The sequence below is a fragment of the Papio anubis genome, chromosome 17, assembly GCF_008728515.1.
Source record: "Papio anubis isolate 15944 chromosome 17, Panubis1.0, whole genome shotgun sequence".
Classification (NCBI taxonomy): Eukaryota; Metazoa; Chordata; class Mammalia; order Primates; family Cercopithecidae; genus Papio; species Papio anubis.
In genome coordinates this window covers 36,514,992-36,531,609 of record NC_044992.1, presented here as the reverse complement: position 1 = coordinate 36,531,609, position 16,618 = coordinate 36,514,992, and the positions used below count along the sequence as shown (strand labels likewise).

The window sequence follows — 16,618 nt, the reverse complement described above, 5'->3', positions numbered from 1 at the left end:
TTGCACTGGGGCAGTATTTCCCAAGGCAGTAGTAAAGGCTCTGAGAAGTCCTACAGTAAAGAAACCTATGTCACTTTACTTAATCCAGGGATTCTCATATATATCTGACCACAGAACCCTTTTAGCTAACATCTATTAATATCCCATGGAAACAGTTTGGGTATAAACATATAAACTCTTGGAACTGCTTAGAAGGGATAACCTCAACTTATTGATGGATTTGGATAGACTATTTAAAGCAGAACTATTGGTCACAGATTTGAAATAAACACTGAAGCTGCCTTCGTGGTCTGTCTGAATTATTTTTAGATCTGTGTAAGTATGTGTGCATGTGTTTATATATACTCCATATAAATATGCATTTTAGCTGTGAGGTTAGAAGATCAGGAGAAAAAAAGGAGAAGATATTCCTTTTTATAAAGAAGCAATTGGTGTCTTGCAGGACAAGGGAAAATCTATTAATTTTAAGGCATCATTGGTACCTTCTATTGCTGGCAGGCTCTGGTCACAAAATTAGCATCATGTAGCTTCCTATAATGATAAAAACACCTGAACTCCTGTTCTCCATGAATGCCCTGACAATTGGAGATGACGCTTCTTCTCATCAACCTCCCTTGATTCTTTTTATTCAGCCCAGCCCACTCTTTAGCCCCAAGGCAGCACCCAAAACACTTCTTTCAAAGTCATTGATACCTGTACGATATACTCCCTGGTACTCTTTTGGATGATGCATTAAGTAATTCAGAAGACAGTGTTGTCTTATTCAATGTTGTGATCTAGTTTTTATTTCCAGAGCATGTTTGAAACCATCTAAAGAAAGTTCTTAGAAACCCACACTGTAAAAAAAAAAAAAAAAAAAAAAAAAAGTACAATGATATATATATTTTTTTAATTGTTGAAAAGTCATGGGAATTCTTTTTAAAATTTTAAACAAAACATAAGGTTACTTTCTGAAATAGAACTTTACTCATGTATTTTTTTAATTGTCACATATAGGGTGATTTTAAAGTAAATAAGAACACAAGGTTCATATTATTTTAAATGTATATTGTATTTGTCTTCTCAACGCTGTGGTTTTTAGGTCTGTGAATAGCATCATAGTATGGAGCCAGCCTATTAAGCAGCCTGTTTGGGTAAGGAAACCCTTAGACCAGCACAATGTTGTATTGCTCACTGTGTCCTTCCAATATGGTTAGAATTCCACAACCTAAATGATCATTTGTTGAACAAATTCATGCTTTTATTAGTCAAAATACAGAGAAAACAGAGCCTCCCTGTTTCAAGATATTTGCTAATGCATGGTTAATTATCACATATAGCTTACTATAATTCATTTTACAGGGGAGACCTCCTGCAGGTAACATACTAGCAGTTTATGAACCAAAATAACCTCACTATAGATTAGAGCCGTCCCAGGGCCGCTCAGACAGTTGGTGCTTCTAGACCTTCTCACTTCACATTGCTAATTCGAACAAGGCTTTATTTTTATATTTGTCAGCAGCAAGACTGTAGGATGGTTGTTAAACCTCTCCCAGGCCTAATTAGAGCAGCAATGCTCGCATTCATAATGAAGCTCGTGTCTTGCTCAGGAGGCAGTGATCTGGGCTGTTACAGTAGCTTCCTGGCAGGCCCTCGCTGGCAGTTTTAAGGTAGCTAGTGGCTGCGATATTAAGTGACTGTTGAAATTCATTGACTCCACCACGGCTAATGTGTCTAGATGACAACAAGTTTACACGGTTCTTTTATAGTTACAGCAAATGGGTCCATTTAAATATTTATTGGGTGATTATGGTGATGTGAAATGGAAAAAAAAAATGCAAAGTGCAATATCTCAAGTATGGCTGTTTTTAACTGTTTATGTGGGGTCCAGATCATGGTATCACTCAAAATTGCTGCATCTTTCCCTTATAAATATTTATACTAGATCAGCAGTGATGAATGCTAATTTATTTGCATTTTGTTTCTTTACTGACTTCTCCCTGGGCAGAGGTTAGCTGTGAAAAGTCATGCATGCAGGCTTACTGGATTGAAGGATATTTCGATCTGCCAACCAAGGGGCGTTTTGATTAGCTGGGGGGAGGACGGTTCACTTTGCTGAAACTGAAGAGCCCTTTTTGCTCCTGGAGATGCAGCCTGAGAGCGTATTCAGGCAGCTGGTGTTTTGCCCTCTGTCAGAGTTGATGTGCACACTGGCAAGCAGTTTTGCCTCCAAAAGACTGCTGTTTTGTATAGCAACTTGTCAAACCTCCTTGGACTGAATTGGGTGAGGCTGGCTGATCTGGGTGTTTGTCAGGCTTCTAACTCAATTTGTTTTTTCTTATTCTGTGAGTCACTTAAAAGATTACATTTTCACAGAAGCAAAAAGGCATATATCTTAAATTGAATGGGGCATCTGAGACAAAGACAGGAGCAGCTGAAAGGAACCCAGCTTTGTGCTGTAAAGACTAAACCTATATGATACCAAAGAACTCAAAAACCTGTAGGAGAAACTGTCAGAAAATTCCAGGCAGATAAAGGGCAAATGGAAGTTGTCACTTTGCAATTGAATATTTTGACTCACTATGTAGCTAGAACATAAGATAGTGATTCTCAATACACCATCCGTAATGCTATTTGTTATCTTCTTTCTTATGTCTTGAAACAAACTGTATCTGTATAGCCTCAATATGTGTACATGTAGAATATTCAGCAGGTTTTTAGTAGCAGCTTTTGAAATAACCCATTACTACATATAGGATGCCCTGGAGATCTGAGGACTGTCTAAATGAAAGTTTGCATGAAACGCTTAAGGCCACTGAATCAGAAATCTCTGAAGCCACCATAGTTGTTTCAGTTGGCAAAAATAAATAAATAATCTCTGACTCTAATTATGTATCTCTTTTTACAAAATGCACTCATTTAGAGTTTGACCTTTTCTAGTGGACTCCAATCTTGAACCTGTTCCAAGGACATTAATTACCCAAGAATTCAGAACTATCTCATGATGTGATCAATAGTATATCCTTCTGGGCACGAATGTAGCAAGAATTCACCGCAGTGTGGTTCTACAAAATCAGGTTATTTAAAGAGACTTAAAATTATGTGGGAATCTCACTATTAAGAAAATTCTATGGTCAGGGGTGGTGGCTCATTCCTGTAACCCCAGCACTTTGGGAGACTGAGACAGGATTGCTTGAGCCCAGGAGTTTGAGACCAGCTTGGACAACATAGCAAAACCCTGTCTCTAAAAACAATTTAAGATGAGAACATTATGGTGAATCTTTGATCATATGAAGACTCCTCTGAGGAATAGAATTATTCTGAAATCTACAAAGGTGTACTCTAACTTGAGAATCTAATTGTATTGACCCTCAAATTAAAAGTTGTAATCATGAATTCCTTTCAATGTAAGAATTCATGGCTTCATTTACTGTTCATAGTTGTAGCTATTTGCAAGTGACTCATGATAGGTAGTTCATGATTTCTTTTTAATTTGAATCTTCTGAGCTACGAAGATGATGTGCAGAGGCTGATCACTTCGTGCAAAACAAGCACCCGCATCTCAGTCCAGTTTTGTTGTTCTCAATTAATATGAAAGTATCTTTTAATCCTCTCAGCTCAGTGAGGATGCATTTACTCTCCCCATTTGATAAATGAAGAAACATGGCATTAAAGCAACTTTGGCATTTTCTGGAGATCTCAGGTCTGTTTAAGATGTGTGACCTGGCATGGGGCAGTGCTCCTCTGCATAGCCATATGTGGCCACCTGCTCTCAGGGCACCTCTTGCAACTGTGAAGGCTCCACTGTAATGAGTTAACTGGTATCTTTCATAAGAGATTCAATCTACCAATATTTTCTTTATTCACAATTCTTCAATTTTATGAAGCAAGGACTGTCTCTAATGGGTTTTCCTCAAATTGGAATACATCAATAAATCACAGACACAGTAGGTCATTGGGAAAAGTCATGCCTTAGTCTGTCCAGGCTGCCATAACAAAATACACTAAAATGGGTTGCTTATAAGTAACAGAAATTTATTTTCCACAGTTCTGGAGACTAAGAAGTCCAAGATTAAGATGCCTGTAGATTCAGCATCTGATGAGGGCGCTCTTCTGGGTTGCAGACTGCTGACTTCTTGTCATGTCCTCACATGGTGGAAGGGTAGCCCTCTAACTAGTTCTCTGGGGTCTTTTTCATAAGGGCACTAATCCTATGCATGAGTGGGGAGCTCTCCTGACCTAATCATCTCCCACAGACTCCACCTCCTAATACCATCACCTTGGTTATTAGGTTTTAAGACATGAATTTTGTGGGGAAACAAACATTTAGACCATAGCAAGTCATGAGGATTCTAGTCCAAAATTGTTTACTTTAAAATCACTACATTGGTGCAAGTGTCAAATACAAAACAGGAAAGTACATTCTGTTTACACATGAGAGATTATTTAAAAAATAACCATTCAGGCTTACCTTTCTAGATACCAACCCAGGAAAGTCAACTCTCCGTTACATTTGCTGGGGGAAGTCAGTAAAGAAGATATCGACTCGTTTTTGTCACTGTCATTAAGTGTATGTATCCTTAAGTTGGCTGGTTAATTTATTTCTAGTGAAAAAGTAACAAATAGCCTTTCCTCAAGTGCACAGGTTCGTTGATTTTTACATGATGCAAGATAATTGCTGAGGGTCCTAGCTTGCACGTGCACTATGACCCCCAAGGTAAACTAACCCCACATTTAAATTAAAATCAACTTCAGCATGGATGACTTCAAACAAAAGCAATAGAACCCTCAGTTCGCTTTTTTCTCCTACTGTGTTTTACTTTGTTCTGATCTGCTGAAAAATGACACCCTTAAAAATAGAATAGCAGCGCCTGTTTGTTCTCAGCTCTGATACCATTTGGGAGGTGTATACCTGTGTGAGTGTGTGTGTGTGTGTGTGTATTGTGTGTGTGTGGTGTGTGTGTATACATATCTATATCTCCTCCTGTGTGCTCATAGATTTTTGGGCTTTCTGGGCTACATTCCATCACTCTACATTTCCATGTCATGTGTCTGAGTCTGTACCCACTAATGTCATTCTCTCTTTGATTCTCAAGCTTTGTCAGTGTAGACAATCATTGAATCTGTAGTTCTGGCTGAACTGTACTATTAGAGATAAGAAAAATAAATCCAAAGTGTTTTTTTTTCCTACTCTCACAGACCACTCAACATAATACTTCTGATACCAGATGTGTAGGGATATTTTATCATACAACAAGCAGTTCTCTAGCACACACCAGCTGGATGCCTTATAATTCAGTTCAATTCTGACATTACATACCTGCAGATAGCATCAGATCCCATAGGTTAAGGCCTGAGTTCTGTAAGACTTACCCCAGCTTTTGATGCCAATCGCAAGTAGTAGGATGTTACCTATACTACACAAGTGTACTATATAGGTATGTGGGCTGTAAATCGTGGTTCCCACTACTTCCTTCTTGGGTTTAAGAATGGCTCACAGAACTCGGGGAAAGTTACATTTACCAGTTTATTAGTAAAGGATATAATAAAGAATATAGATGAACAGACAGGTGGGAGAGATATGTAGGGTGAAGTTGAAAAGGGTCCCAAAGTACAGAAGATTCTGACCCTATAGAATTGGGGTGTGCCATGCTGCTGGCACATGGATGCATTTGCCAAACCAGAAACTCCCCAAACCCCACAATTCAGGGATATTTATGGAGGCATCATCACGTAGGCATGATTTATTTTTCACTCCATTTCCAGCCACTCTCCCCTCTCTGGAGAATGGGGGCTGGGGCTGAAAGTTCCAAGCTTATAATCATGGCTTGATCTTTCTAGTGACCGGCCCATATCCAGGAGCCTACCAAGAGTAACCTCAAAAGAACAAAAGATGTTTCTATCACCCAGGAAATTCCTAGAGATTTAGGAGCTCTGTGTCAAGAACCAGGCTCGAAGACCAAATATTAGAACTAAAGATCCTCCTAGCATCCCTATTGTTCAGGAAATTGCAAGGGTTTTAGCAGCTCTATGCCAGAAACTGGGGACAATATGTGTATTTCTTATTATTTCACAGTATAATAAAGAATTGTAGATAGAAAATCAAATAACCAATTAAGGATAGCATGGCTATCGAAAGCTGTAAGCTGAAAAGATAGGTTCTACTTCAAGCTATTTTGTACCCTAGTATAAAATACCCTAGTGCAAAGAAATGTCAATTCTTTCTACCTCCGTCTCAATCAGCTATTATACAAGGCATGTATGTATAGATGTTGGTTTTATTATTTTTTCTTCTGTTGTGTTGTCCTGATGGACTCTTCAGGTAGAGTTGTGATTTCAGAGTTGAGTAGGGGCACTCTTTTTCCTGAAGGCTGAATCTTCCTGGTGTCATTCATGAGGTGAAGAGGTTGAGCCTCAGGCCAGAAAGCAGAACTTAGAAGGCCAGATATTATTATCATCCTCAGTTCACAGATAGCGGAATTCTCAAACAGGATGAGTGGCCTGCTCAATCTCTTATAGCCCCTCTGCTATAAACAAACAAACAAACAAAAAATCAAAGAATCTAGGATTATTCATTCTAGCTTATCCTTTTTGTGAGGGCTATAGGTTGGCAAGCTGCCTTAAAGCTGCAATGATAATTTAAATGTAGTATTTGTGCAGCACTATTCACTTTGTAAAATATGTGTGTGTGTGTGTGTGTGTGTGTGTTAACCTCACAACTACCCAGTGAAAAACAATAAGGACTATTTTCTGCCCCAAGTCAATAGATCAGGAAATGAGATTCGGAATTCAAATAAATAGCCCCAAACCACACAATGGAGGAATTTGTATTAGAACCCAGTTCTCCAGATTCCTTACCTGGTGTTCTTTTAACAACATCATGGTGCTGATTATGGGCTTTCTAATGTCTCAGTATCAGCTGCTGAGAAGCCACATGAAGATTCTCAAATATACAGAGCACTTTTAACAGAAAATGAATGAGAAGGTCATTACTTTGTTCCAGTCAGTGGGGCTTGAAAACAATCGTTCCCTGCCGTTCCAAGATGTTTTCTTGTTCTTCAGGCTTGGAAGTGATGTACAGATTAGAGCTTTCTGACCTTTGGAATCTATTTGTGTTTGTCTTCCTCTGATTAAGAGTTCTATTTACTCTACGTTCAAGCTTCAGTGGCCATTAAAAATGAAAGAAAAAGTTTGAGGATCACCTTGTTACATTCTAGTTTATTAGAGAATGAACATAATAGGAAGTGAAAAAACTAATCCAGGAAGTAAGCAACCAAGTAGAAAAAGATGCCAAAATTATGAATAGAAATAGATGTCAAAAGTTATGTGAATGAGAAGAAAGGAGGAAATTCCACAGAGATTGTAGTGGAGCATGCTATGAGATATTTTGATAAAAAGTATCATTTCATGCTCTAAGAACAATAAAAGAGATTTTTAGGGGCTATCACATAAAAGAACCCCATTATTATTCCTGGAGGAAATTATGTCAGGAAGAGTTTGACCTGTGCCATCCAGAGGCACCTATGCATGGACAGTCAGTCACAAGACCACAGTAGAGAGGGTATATGGCAATATACAAGATAAGACCCCTGAATCTCACCATTCACTGCCCCCCATGGAAACGAATGGTGGGTTGGGTGCCCAGAGACCCCAGTGTTCTGTATGGAAAATTGTAAATGGGCACTCAGGACACAGGTGATGTTTTCAGCTATTCCAGCTGAACGTCATGTCTTTGGAAAAGAAAGGAGGCTAAGGGAGTGAACAGCTAGAGACAGTGTTGAAGAGAAGATGTTAATTTCCTAGACTGTGGCCTATGACATCAGAACAAATGTCCTGGCTAGAATCTGTAGAATCTGGCTACATGTCACAAAGACTGGGAAGAATGTATTTGGCAGACAATTCTGCCCTGATCAACAAGAGTGGAAACAGGGTTTTTGTCAGAGAGAGGTAAAAAGGCCAAATATACTGCAAAACAGAATTATATGGAAGATGCTATATCTGACATAACAAGATGAAGCACAGGGCGGGCAGAAGTTCCTAGTAGTTCTTAGGCAATGGTAAATGTCATTTATATACCAAACCTACAGAGGAGAGGGGACAAACAGTTGACATGTCAGGATTCAAAGATATATGCAACTTTCTAGATATTTCTCTATTTGCATGGTGAAGCCTATGACTAGAATATACAATAAATGAACCATTATAAAAAAGCCAAAAGAGGAATATTAATCCTATCCAGAGAAACACATTTAAATGGCAAATACTTCTGACCAGAATTCTTGCCCTGGCTAAGTCACAAAAGATGGGAATTCTGTTGCTCTGAAAGACTAGGGTTACTCTTGGTACATACAAACAGACACCCTTACCTGGGATCCACCGTAACTGCTCACAAAGGAAATAAGATCATTTATTCAAGAAACATCTACTATGGATTGGGTGGTGGAAATGCACAGATGAGGCAGACACAGCCTCTGCCCTCCACAAGGCTGCAATCTGTTAGGGAAGAGAGATGTGAAAAATGAATATTTTAAATCCAGCAGGTCAGGTGTATTTGGAGGTATAATGGGGGTAAAAGTGAAAATCATAGGGGATTGAAAGGGAATGAGTTTCCCAGCAGAAAATGTGACCCTTCTTTGAATACTGGCTTTGGAGGTTTGTGGATGAATGAAAATGATGTATTCCCTTAGGGGACTGGCTCTATAAGACACAAATCTTACAAAACATCAGAAGTTGGGTGCTTAAGCAGGGTCAATCTTAGCACTGCTAAAGAAGTTTCTCATGAGGCAAATCCCTTGCCCAAGTTTCCCTTATTTACTGCCAGCCCTGATGAGCCCTCACAGAAACTTCCAATCTATTTCAAGCCTTTCTTACTTGACATTGGCTTGTCTTGCAAGCCAATGTCTTGCAAGCCAAAGTCTTGCTTACTTGTAAATCTTTTCTTAATCCCATCTGAAGAAACCAGGTGGGATATTGCCTATCAAGCAGAGGAAAAGCAGAAGAATTTAGACCTGTAAATAATGGAGTCATATACTGGTATAAAAACCTATAGATTGGAGAGGGGAAGTAAAGTAAAAAGCCTATCAATTGCAATAAAGGGAAAGAGAATCAAAAGTTCTGTTTTGGTGGAATTATATCATAGGATACCTAGCCAGATGGTGTTTAAGGATGATATTTTTCTAATATAAATTATTTAAAATTATTTCCTAATACAGAGTATATTTTAAAAATACAGAGATAATAGGATAGGAGACTTTAACTCTGCATACATTTACCAGAAGTCTGATTCCATTAAAATTAGACTATCTCACAAACATTAGCCTCATTGACAATTTTATCATTTAGCAAACAGAGGGAAAACATAGATGAATTTCCCTTTGACTTAGAATTGGCCTTCAAAACAGTCTTGAATTAACAGGAATTTTGAGAGAACCTTCTCCAAAAGGTTAAAGATACAGTAAGGATTGCTGGACATGTTACCTAAGGCTTCAAGAAATTCAGAGAATAGCTAGAAGCAAGTCCACATCTAGAAGACATCTAAAGAGACTGAGGACTTCTAAATTTGAGGAATACTGAGAGTTAACACTGTGATTACTCAGTTGAAAATAATCCCACCAAAGATAAAAGGAAACGGGCAACTCATGAACCCTATTGGATACATAGTGGGGGTTTGAGCATTTAGATCTCAAAAAAATTCATCCAGAAAATGTGTTTGAATGTGAAGATACAGTATTAGTGCCAGTTATTTGCTGACCACTAAAAACAGAATGAAGTAAATCTTGGGTAAGATCCTCATATCACTGAAGCCTTTCATAGCATGCATACAGAGTGGATGCTTAAACAGCTATCAGACTGAACTGCTGTCCTGAATAACAGAGAGAAGGAAGAAAGCTCAACTTTTTTTTTTCTTTTGTTTTCTTTTGAGACAGAGTCTTGCTCTGTTACCCAGACTGGATTGCAGTGGCATGATTTCGGCTCACTGCAACCTCTGCCTCCTGCATTCAAGCGATTCTCCTGCCTCACCCTTCCCAGTAGCTGGGATTACAGGTGTGCACCACCACATCCAGCTAATTTTTTACATTTTTGTTAGAGACGGGGTTTCACCATGTTGTCCAGGCTGGTCTCGAACTCCTGACCTCAAGCGATCCACCCACCTTGGCCTTCCAAAGTGCTGGGATTATAAGTGTGAGCCACTGCACCCAGCCATAACACTCAACTTCTCTTTAGTTTTTTTATTTTCTAGCAAGAATTATCTTTACACTCAATGAAACAAACAATATAAAAAAGGAATTCAAGTCAAGATTGAGGGAGAACAATTAGGCACTCATGAGCTCAACTGTTTAGGCGTTGGAAAATTGTAAGCTCTAAAATAAATATACATATGTCCTCTTAACAATCTTATTAACTATCAGATGATACAAGGAATGGGAGAGTTCTCAGAAGGCTAGTGATCAGAAGCTATCCAAATTTACTAATATGTAATTTCTTAAACCTAAATGTTCATAAACATTTGTATGTTTTTATTTTATTTTTAATGCCATTATTAAAATCCTTGACAAAATTCTAGAAAAGATGATTAAACTATAGGCTAAAAAACCAAACAAACAATAAAGTGATCACCAAGAACCCACCATTGTTCACTAAGAACAAATCATGGCAGGTTAACTTCATTTGCCTTTGAGCTAAAATTTACTATGCTGATAAATTAAGGGACTACTCCCAAACATAGCACTTATTAATTTCAACCAGACATTCAACAAAATATCTCAAATGGATTCACACCCAGTTGACTAATTGCATTCAAAGACTGACAGGCTTGAGGAAATGTTGTGCCATGAGAATCAGGGGTTCTGCCCTCAGCTTGTGACCTGCTCAGTTGGTTGCCAAATTTGTTTTTACCGGCAGAGGTAAAAACAAATTTGGATTTGAGCCTACATGATTTTCCTCCCAATTATGCTCTGCTGCTGACAGACAGAGGAAAGTGATAGGAGGTTGAAAATGTTAAAACCATTCTATATCAGGAAATGTTAACAGAACAGGCAAACTGCCTGAAGAAGTGAGAAAAGGACCACCCCACTCATATGGGCTGCTCAGAAGTCACTGTCTTTTTTCTGGCCCTTAAATGCTGTATAGGACTTTTTTTCCCCAAACTCCGTAGCCTCATTGCAGCATTACACATTACTGACCACATTACCAACTTTTTTGCATCATCTTCCCTTGGTTTCCACAGTGTTACACTATCTCAGTTTTACACGTTTCTTCATATCCTTTTCTCTGTTTATTAGTTAATCCATTTCCTCTGGCAACTGGATTGAAACAAAGTTCGGTCCTTAACCTCTGCTCTTCTATCCCTTGGAGCAGTTGTATTACTTCTGCACTAATGGTTCCTAAATCTATAAACTCAAATTTGACCACTTTCCTAAGCTCAAGTCCCACTTAAGCAATTGTTTGATGGACATGTATATTTAGAAGTCTATAATCATCTCAAACTCAAATCATCTAACTATGCCAAATTGGAATATATGTCTTCCCCTATGTTCACTATTAATATATCATAGACATAACCTTTATCTCCTCCATTTATTAAATTATGTTGTCACTTACACTCTCGCATAGGACATCTGTTAGCCACCCACACAGACTGAAGGCTCATTTAAAGTAAAGGTCACATCATGTGTTTCTTTATATCTCCACAGTCCCTACTATCAGTCTTACCTATCAGAGATATGCAAGTAATGATTTAAGCATTGATTTGCTCCTGGCTTTCTGGATGTGCACCCAGATTCTCCAATTCTCAATCTCACCGTCTCTGCTTTATTTCTAAACCTCCCCTCACTGATCTTCTCCAGGGGCTTGGTGTATGTGCTACAATCTACCTCTCTTGTTAGCCATCTCTGAGCGCTACATTTATCAGGGACAGTGGGTGTTGGCAGGCAGACAAGAAACACAAATTTGTAGACAGAGCCACCACAAGCCAATCTTGCCAGTACAATTCCTGCAGTTTGCTGACAGCCGTGTGGTGATTTTCCAAGCCTCTAATATGGAATACCATAGGGCCTTTAAGGAGAAGTAGTTGAAGATTGGGGCAGCTGGCGATTTTCCCTCCATTTTCTATCTTTGAAAGGGTATGTGCCTGACATTTGATGCTAAAATGATCTGGGATGCCATAGCTGTCACGTAAAGAATAGTCTAGCAATAGAGTGAAGTTTTGGATTGGAGTGGTGTGAATGCTTCAGCAAATCTTCTGAAGACCATCCAAAGCCACACATAAATAATGAGTTTGGAAGGACAACAAGAATGCATGGGATGTGGCCTTCTGAATCGGCCATGTAGTGTTCCTGGAGTGGTGGGGTATTTAGGATAAAGGATCATTCGCAAAAACTCCTCAGGGTGTGTGTGGGGCGGGGCGGGGGGCGGTGAAGCGGGGAGAGTTCTTTGAGGACAGCGTTCCAGTGAAGTTTGAATTTTCACACAAATCCTCACCCTGATGCTGTGACCTCAGCTGAAGCAGCACAATCAGTGTGGGGGTGGATAATTGCCACAAATTCATGAACTGTTTCACACCAAAGCCACCTCAGACATCCTTAATCAAAAAGCACTTCCAACCCCACGTCAGCGTGTAAGATAGCCCCCTCTTTTTCATAACCAGGGTGTACTTTTTATTTATTTATTTTGGAGATAGAGTCTGGCCCTATCGCCCAGGCTGGAGTGCAGTGGCGCAATCTCAGATCACTGCAAACTCTGCCTCCCGGGTTCAAGCGGTTCTCCTGCCTCAGCCTCACGAGTAGCTGGACTACAGGTGCCCGCCACCACGCCCAGCTGATTTTTGTATTTTTAGTAGACGGGGTTTCATCATGTTGGCCAGGATGGTTTCGACCTCTTGACCTCGTGATCTGCCCACCTCGGCCTCCCAAAGTGCTGGGATTACAGGCATGAGCCACCGCACCTGGCCAGCTCGGGCTTACTTTATGGTCTAGGCAGTTTCATGGGAGTCAAAAAAGAAGTCACACCGATGCTGCTCTGATAATTTTGTCAACTGGATGGAAATGACCAGTTGAAAATCTCCTTATTCTTTTGTCCCTCCACACTTATGTCAAGAGTAGCTATTGGCCAAGTTTACTCCACGAAGAGTAAATCATTCCTCTGGCCCAACAAAAGATGCCTTTGCAAGCACATAAGATTCATAAGCTAGTGATGGGCTCGAAGGACACTGCCCAAGAACTTTAATCATCTGCACCACATGCCTAAAGGGTTAACTCACCTCAAACAGGCTTACAGAATGAAATTCAGACCCTGGAAAATTCTGGCTCTAAAGACAGGAAGCTCCACCTCTAGAAGGCTCTCTGTGCTTCAGACTTTTGTTTGTTCATCCATCCTATCCTGTATTTCCTAATGCTTAAGCCTTCATTTCTTGAAAACCAGGGTGGTCCCCGAGCAGCAGCACCTGTGTTTTACAGGTGAATTTGAGCCATTTGGCTTCAATACACCTTTTCCAGTTTGTGTTTGCTGTAGGACTTTTGTTATGATAGACTCTCCATAATTTGCCTTCTGTTTACCTCTCCAATCTGAACTAACTTCTCCTCCACCCTACTCACACTCCACACACCCCATTCACGCAAACTCTCTATGATTCCCCACTCCCACCATTTTTTCTATTTGGTCAGTTCACCCAGAGGCAGGATCTGATCACTCACCCAGATGACACTCACCAATGAATATGAATGAATGTTTAGTTAGTATTCACAGCAAGCTGAGATTCTCAGAAAGGGAAGACATTGCAAAGAATTCCAATGATGAGAAGAAGAACAATTAGGGGTGGGGTTGGGGGGTAGTTTGGGACTTTTTTATGTTTAGATGAGAGGCCAAGTTGGGGGGCTTCATGCACGGTAGGCTAGAGGCTACACTGTTTGAAATTCCAGCCAGCTCAGAGAGGTCTTTCTTGTCAGGTATCAAAGGCAGTGGTGGAGAGGAGGGTTGAGCACAGAAGGGATCCCAGGATCCTGCCAACACTCAAATACCAAAGATGGAGTCATCCCCTTTATGACACTTGCAAACCTCTTCACTTTCACACAAGCAGCCCCTCCTTGGGACACACTCCAGCTTGTCCCCCCAAATTCCCCTTATGAGCCACCTCCTCTAGAGCCCTTTCCTGCCTCTCCGTCAGCTGCAATGGACCATCCTCTTCTCTGCTACAATCATGTCCTGTGTTTGCCTCTATTCTTATAGCACATATCATATTTGATCTTTGCTATAGATTGAACTGTGTTCTCCCAAACTATACATCCAAACCCTAAGCCCCATTACCTTATGAATGTGACCTTATTTGGAAATAAGATATTTGCAGATATCATTAACTCAAGGGTCTTTGGATGAGGTCATCCTGGGTTTAGTATGGGCTATAAATCCAGTGATGTGTCCTTATAAGATAAAGGAGAGGGAGATGTGACACAAAGGGAAGGCCAAGTGAAGACAAACGCAGAGATTGGAATTATGCAGCTACAAGCCAACAAACCCCAAGGACTGCCAGCAGCCACCAGAAGCCAGGAGAGAGGCACGGAATGGATTCTTCTGCACAGTCTCCAGAAAGAATGAACCTTGCTGACCCCTGGATTTCAGACTTCTGTCCTCCAGAACTGTGAGAGGGTAAGGTTTTTTCAAGTCACCAAGTTTGTGACAATCTGCTGTAGGAACCCTAGCAAATCGATCACTTTATAATCATCAGTCTGGATTTTTATCCTTATCACAAGAGCAGTGTGCTTCCGGAGGGCAGAGGTTGTCTTTTGTTCATCTTTGGATCCCTCCAGCCCAGCACAAGTGCCTGACACAAATGGAGGCGCATCTGAAAAAAAAACTACTCAGCCCAAACGAAATGAATGCAGAGGCAAAAGGACCATGGAAATTCTGTCTACAGCAGGAGGACTTCTATTGAATCTACCAGCTATGGCGAAATCATGAAGGGCTCCATGTGAAAAATCAAGAGTACACCATGGTTTGCACTTTAGGTTAAGCTGTTTCTTTACTTTTTGCCTGCAGGTGGATGTCTAGAACTATTGGGTAATGGGAAGAGTCCATGCACCAGTCTGCACAGGCACTAAAGTACTTGGGCATGCATCCAAACTTTCTCTCCGAGTCCATGTTAATCAGATTTGTCCATAAGATAGACAAGTAGCCTGGGTACTCTGATTTAAACCACATGCCCTCGTGGGAGTCCCTAAAATGAGGGTTCAAATGCTGCAAAGAATCTATTGTTTGGTTTGGGTGCTTTCTTCTCTCACTAAGCAAAAAGATGTTTTTTTTTTTTTCCTCAGGAGGAGGTGAGTGAGTGAGGATAAAAATATTTACTTAGGGACCACCTAGGCCAGGTCTGAAAACTCAGCCCAGGTGGGAAACTTCAGCCCAGTGAGGGTTCTCTGTTTTTGTTAAAGAAAAAAGAAATTGCAGATGGACAGCCCAAGAGCATTGGAGCAGACGTCTGAGGCACGAATCCTTGAAGCAGACCCAGGGACCACTGCCCTTTCCTGCTTTCCATTGCCTCATTTTACAGATGACAAACAGCCCGGCCACTTGTTTAAAGCTCAGGGTTTTCTTTTTCCTCCTTCTCTTCCCCTTTTTTTTCTAAAAGCCACAAGAGTGTTAGGTGATTTTTCCCTCCCTGCCTAGGGAACATTTATTATAGATGCTTAATCTTTCCCCTCTCCTTGGGGCAGCTCAGGCCCTCATACCAGGCAGGAGCTGAATCGTTGCCTTGGCAGAAACACTACCCACACAAAAGGGGTAGGTGTTTTTAATTTTATCTTGTTCTATAAGGCAGGCATGGGTGAGAAATAAGCAGTGAGTATGCACTGAGCAGGAAATGGGAATTAGAAACCATGCAATGGGTACAAAAGAAATTAAAGGATCTTTCCCTGACTTCAGTGAGCTGTCAGACCAACAGACAGACATAAAGGGAGTCAGAAAAAGAGAACATTTTTTTGCTAGCAGATGTGTAAAACCTGTACTATTAGTCCATTCTCATGCTGCCATAAAGAACTGCCCAAGATTGGGTAATTTATAAAGGAAAAAGGGTTAATTGACTCACCTCTTTTGCTGGGGAGACCTCAGGAAGCTTACAGTCATAGCAGAAGGCAAAGGAAAAGCAGGCACCTTCTTCACAGGGCAGCAGAATTGAGTGCCAAGCAAAGGGAGAAGCCCCTGATAGAACCATCAGATTTCATGAGAACTAACTCACTATCACAACAACAGCATCAGGGAAACCAACCCCATGATTCAATTACCTCCACCTGGTCCCACCCTGGACATATGGGGATTATTGGAATTACAATTAAAGGCAAACTTTGGGTGGAGACATAGCCAAACCATATTATTCTGCCCCTGGCCCCTCCCACATCTCATGTCCTCACATTTCAAAACCAATCATGCGTTCCCAACAGTCCTCCAAAGTCTTAACTCACATTAGCATTAACTCAAAAGTCCACAGGCCAAAGTCTCAGCTGAGACAAGGCAAGTTTTCAAAACTAATTATGCCTTCCAAACAATCCCCTGAGGTCTTAACTCATTCCAACATTAACTCAAAAGTTCACAGTTCAAAGTCTCATCTGAGACAAGGCAAGTTCCTTCCACCTATGAGCCTGTAAAATCAAAA

The 16,618-nt window shown here is 40.5% G+C and overlaps 1 long non-coding RNA gene across 4 annotated transcripts in view; it reads right to left on the bottom strand.

The window, feature by feature from the left end:
- The window catches only part of LOC108584259, a 59,504-nt gene extending 43,406 nt beyond the window's left edge, over positions 1 to 16,098 (bottom strand). For 3 of the 4 annotated variants that reach the window (XR_004179420.1, XR_004179422.1, XR_004179421.1), the window contains exons 1-2: positions 16,055 to 16,098; positions 8,346 to 8,472 (exon numbers count right to left, since the gene is read on the bottom strand). This is a non-coding gene — a long non-coding RNA (uncharacterized LOC108584259). Of the gene's footprint in view, positions 1 to 5,492; positions 6,507 to 6,837; positions 8,473 to 16,054 lie in introns of those variants that run through there. The other variant, XR_001899246.2, reaches the window with a different exon arrangement.
- Positions 16,099 to 16,618: the final 520 nt, after the last annotated feature.